The sequence below is a fragment of the Ceratotherium simum genome, chromosome 33 (genome assembly GCF_057802395.1).
Source record: "Ceratotherium simum simum isolate JZ-2026a chromosome 33, ASM5780239v1, whole genome shotgun sequence".
Classification (NCBI taxonomy): domain Eukaryota; kingdom Metazoa; phylum Chordata; class Mammalia; order Perissodactyla; family Rhinocerotidae; genus Ceratotherium; species Ceratotherium simum.
This window is the reverse complement of record NC_141932.1, coordinates 8843634-8849174: the sequence shown is the minus strand read 5'-3', so window position 1 is coordinate 8849174 and position 5541 is coordinate 8843634. Positions and strand designations below refer to the sequence as shown.

Here is a 5541-nt window from a genome sequence, read left to right as displayed (position 1 = left end):
TTATCACGTATCAGTATTTCATGCATCACAGTTTAGGGAACAAGGTAATGTTGTCCAATAATTCACTTGGTACATGCCATTTTGTTTTTGTTTCTGGCGTGATAGCAAATTAGTCTTTCCACTGCCAAACTAATATTGAGCAGATCTTGCATTTGTTAAATCTAACATGGACAAGGGGAATTATCCTTCAGGATTAGCCTGTAATTACTGCATCTCCACTTTACTATGAGCTCTAACATGTCATTCATATTTGATTTTGACCTAGAGAGAATAAATTCTTAAACAAAAATGGGAACTTTTTGCAACCAAAATTAAAAAAACAAAATAAAAATAATATTAAATAAAATGGAAAGGTATAAAATGAAATACTAAATATAGGTCTGGGTTAGTTAAAGACACAGCTGACATGGTTTGTTAGTGTAACACAGGAGTTAGGGTACTGTCTTGACAACAAGCGTAGCCAAGTTCATGTCTCCATTCGGCCCTACACCAGCATATGAATTTAGACATATTATTTAACCTTTCTGTACCTAAGACTCCTTATCTTTACAATGCCAGTGCCTACATCATGCAGTAAGGAAAATCAAGGAAGATACTATACATATTGCAGTATAGTGGTGAATCATACATTGTAAGTGCTACTGAAAGATTACACACCCTACTCTGGGAAGCTTCTTACCAAAACAAAATTTAAGTAAATATTTGTGAGCGAGTATACTGGATTTCAGTTGATATGATACATGTAGTCCCCACCACATGTTCAAATTCAGGATCCTCAGGCTCTGAATACAAACATCAGTCATTGGGAGCTGGCAGAATGGCCTCCAGGGATTTGACAATAAGCATGATCTACTTATCTCAGACTATAGTTGGAATCCTGGGCATTTTCTCCTTTCTTTTCCATTATCTCTTCCTTTACTACAATGAATACAGGAGGTCCACAGATTTGACCCTAAAGCACCTGTTTATAGCTCACTTCTTGGTCATTTCCTTTAAAGGTGTCCCTAAGACAATGGCAGCCTTTAGTTGAAGCATTTCTTCAGTGATTTTTGAATGCAAATTGATTTCTATCCTCACAGAGCTGGCAGGGTGTGTCCATTGGCACCATCAGCATCTTACGTGTCCCCTGCCATTGAGATCAACTCCATGAACTCCAGGTGGGTGGGACATAAAGCTGCCAAGGATATTGAGGTTCTATTTCCTTTTCTTTTCTTTTTTTTTTTTTAATAATTTTATATATTTATTTATTTTTCTCCCCAAAGCCCCAGTAGATAGTTGTATGTCATAGCTGCACATCCTTCTAGTTGCTGTATGTGGGATGCGGCCTCAGCATGGCCGGAGAAGTGGTGCGTCAGTGCGCGCCCGGGACCCGAACCCGGGCCGCCAGCAGTGGAGCGCACGCACTTAACTGCTAAGCCATGGGGCCGGCCCGAGGTTCTATTTTCTTATACTGGATCCTGTATATACTGGTAAATATCATTTTTCCTATGTATATGATTGCCAAATTGAGCAACAAGTCATCACAAAGGACAAAGATTTAGGATAAGCTCTGTTGAATTTCGTGACAATAGCACAGTCTCACTCTAAGCAGCATTGTTATTGTTCCTTGATTTTTCATTATTGGGCTTATAATCTGGGCCCATAGATGCATAAGTTTCACCCTGTTCAGACACAATCAGTAGGTCACACACACTCACAGGAACTATCTTACCACAGCAACTTCCAATTTTTCAGGGGGATATGTATTTTTTATTAAAGACACATACACAGGTTATTAGTGCACAGCTCAGTGGAATTTCACAAATGACCACACCTCTCTACACAATACATAGATCAGGAAACAGAATGTTGTCACTCCCCTAAAACCCTCTTGTGCCCCCTATAAGTCACTATTCCCAAGAGTGTAGTTCTGGTGGGCATATTTGTAGGACTGGAATTGTTGGGAATAGGTTTACCACTATCTTAACATCTGAAAGATTAGATTACCTTTGCCTGTTTTGTACTTTATATAAATGGAATCATACAGCATGCAGTGTTTAATAATGGCCCTTTTTCCATTCCATATGATTTTTGTGAATTTATCTGTATTGTTGTATACTATTTTTGGCATTCATTAGCATTTCTATGTGGGACTCCATTGTTTGAATATCAAATCATTAATTGGTTCACTCTACTGGTAACAGGCAAGCAGGTAGGCTTGCATTTGGGGCTATTTTGAGTAGTAAGTAGTGCTGGTATATAAATTCTGTAAGTAGTCTTTGGTGATACCAATACAAATTTCTGTTGATTATATTCATAGGAGTGGAATTGTTGGGACACAGAGTTACATTTGGTCAGCTAAAGTAGGTACCACACAGTTTACCAAAGTGTTTGTACCAATTAACACCCACCAGCAATGTATCACATTCTTGTTTTATTTACTTCCTTCACAAAACTTAGTATTTCTTTCATTTCATTTTACATTTCTAGGTGATGTTTGATGGTACCAGGTACAGTTATATTTGAACTTTTGTGTTTACTAAAGACATTGAATATTTTTTACACATGCATTATCCATTGTATACCTCTCATTGAAGTTTCTGTTGGAACAATTTGCCCATTGTTTATTCTATTATAGGTCTTTAGTAGCTCTTCATGCTCTTTCTAAGTATTTCTAGTGTGTGTGTATATGTGTGTGTGTGTGCGTGTGTGTGTGTGTGTTTTGATGAGAACCAGCTCTTAATTTTAATATAATCCAAAGTCATTTCATCCATATGGATATGTTCTATGCTGTTTAGGATATAAGAATATTTTCTTATTCTAAGACCATAGAAATTGTTTTTGTTTTGCTAAAAAATTACATTATAACTTTAAAATTTACATCATCCTACCATTCAGAGTTAATTTATTTATAAAATGGGTAATTATTAAGGTTTTTCTTTTTTCCAATATGGCTAGCAAATTTCAGCTTATTCTGAAAATACTGTATTACGGTTGTTTTACATTTACTCTTACTTGTCATTATTTCCACCAACTTAATACCACTTCACCCTTAGTGTTGGCTTTTGCATGAAATATACTGGTTATCTCTCCAGCTCTTCCTGTCTTGTGAAGTCTTGGCATCAAACAGAAGCACACAATGCAAGTTACTCTTGGTGTCAAAAATCTTCAATGAGCCTTTTGTCTCAGAGGAATGACTGTTGCCATAATTTAGAGGAAAACATGTTGAATGACAGAATAGCCTCCAGGAACTTGATAATAGCAATTATCTTTTGTCACAGACTATAATTGGAATTCTGGGCAATTTCTCTCTTCTTTACCATTACCTGTTCCTTTACCACACAGAATGCAGGTTGAAGGCCACAGATTTGATCCTCAAGCACCTGACTATATCCAACTCCTTGATCATTCTCTCTAGAGCAATCTCCCAAACAATGGCAGCTTTTGGGCTGAAACGTTTTTTCAATGATTTTGGGTGAAGAGTTCTTTCATATGTTCACAGAGTGGGCAGGGGTGTATCAATTAGCACCACTTGCCTCTTGAGTGTGTTCCAGACCATCAAGATCAGTCCCATGAATTCCTGTTAGAAGGATCTTAAAGTCAAAGCCCCAATGTACATTGGCTTTTCCATTTTCCTCTGCTGGATCCTGTACATGTTTGTGAATTTAATTGTTCCTTTGTATGTGTTGTATGTGTCTAGCAAATGGAGCATGAAAAACATCATGAGGAAAAGGGATGGTGGATACTGTTTTGCTAATGATCATGAGAAAATCACAAGCTCAACATATGTAGCATTAATAGTATTCCCTGAGTTTTCATTTTCTGTGATCATAATCTGGGCCAGTGGTTCCATGATCTTCACCCTGTACAGTCACAAGCAGTGGGTCCAATACATTCACAGGAATAATCTTTACCCCAGATTCTCCCCTGAGTCCAGAGCCACCCAAAGCATCCTCGTACTGGTGAGCACCTTTGTATCATTTCAAACCCTCTCCTCCATCATTCACATTTGTATTGCTGTAATTTATTATCCCAGTTGGTGGTTGGTGAATACTGCTTCCCTACTTTCCGAGTGTTTTCCAACTGTCACCCCCTTTCTGCTCGTGAGCCGTGACTCCACTGTATCCAGGCTCCACTTTCCCTGGATAAGGAATAGAAAATATCCCAATCTTACCAGGAAAATGTAAATTGTATGTTTTTGCACATTTCAGTTCTTTATTCACTCATGCTCAGAAAGTCGTTAAAGAGTCTAAGGAGAAGCCACGTGCCTTTCTGAGGAAGACCCTGATGGATATTGGTGTTTTATCAGCTGGTTGAATATGGGACATTTATGGGCATAGTATTGATGAATAAAACAGCTTTGCATCGTTTTGATGACTAGTATCCTGACAAGAGTAGCCTTAATCCAATTCTGCTTGAGGAAAATTGAATGAATTTGGGCCTAGCCTCTGAATGAGATGAAACAGAATGGTTGACAAAGTGGTGTACTTATGGGAATATTAGAGTGAATACAGTCAGGAAATTAGTGTTGGATATTGTTGGAAGAAAATAGTCCATGGGTTTCCAATGAAAGTGCATGTACAATATGCCTATTGATAAGTAGCATGGGCAGTTTTCATTCTGATTGGAGTTCATAGATGTTTGTGTTTAAAAAGAGATCATTGGAATATACGGAAGTTTCACTTTTGGGCCAGAGAACAGACGTTTGTTTTTGCTGAGCAGGAAAATGAGAGACTCCGACTAAGGAATATCAATGCCCAAGGTGACACAAATTTTGGAGATTCAAGAAGAAAGTTAAGCCTGAGTATTCCCCTGGTCCTTAAGCAACATTAAGAGAATTCTTGAGACATATGGAAAACCTTCAAAAGTTAAACAGGGATCTGGGTCAACAGGGGTCCAATAACCAGACCATGCTCTCCTGCATCATAAAGGCTGCCTGCCAAGGTGCTAGGGAAGTCATTCCTTAAAAAATTTACTTGCTGGTGAGTGGAAGCTAAATTTGGAGGTATGGCCCCATAGCAAGCTTCAAAGGTGTTCTACTATAATGCCCTTGATTCAGAAACCTTTTCTTTTAATGTCTCATTGACCCATCTACAGATGCGCTTGGAAGAAATATACTACTTACCACGTGCTATATAGCCTATTGAAGGATAGAGGGAACAGCCAGCTGTTCTTGGATGACGTACTTCAAAAATGCAGGCTCCAAAGATCCAGGATAAGAATTGAGCCCCACTAAAGGGAGAGATGATCCTAGAAGATTGAAATCAGGAGACTATTAAGGACAGAATGCAGAACTAGGATCTTCCATTCCAGAGGGAAGAGTCCCCCTGCCTCGTTCAAATGTATAGTAGAAACCTTTGTGAGCAAGATAATCCCTTGGCATGGAAAGAGCAAGCTCTTCCAAAATTTAAATTCCAAGAAAGTGTCAAGCATATGTATCAGTCACTTCACCCCAGAGAAGAAATAATTGGAAATTCCTTTGCAAAATTCAAGGCCAGGGTCAGCCTCTGACAAAGTCCAAATCCACTGAATCCAGAAGTTTCTTTATGAACAATAAAGGCA

At 38.4% G+C, this 5541-nt stretch overlaps 1 pseudogene; it reads left to right on the top strand.

Moving 5' to 3' along the window:
* Positions 1-817: 817 nt before the first annotated feature.
* On the top strand, positions 818-4166 carry LOC101401433 (vomeronasal type-1 receptor 4-like; annotated as a pseudogene).
* The last annotated feature ends 1375 nt before the right edge of the window (positions 4167-5541 follow it).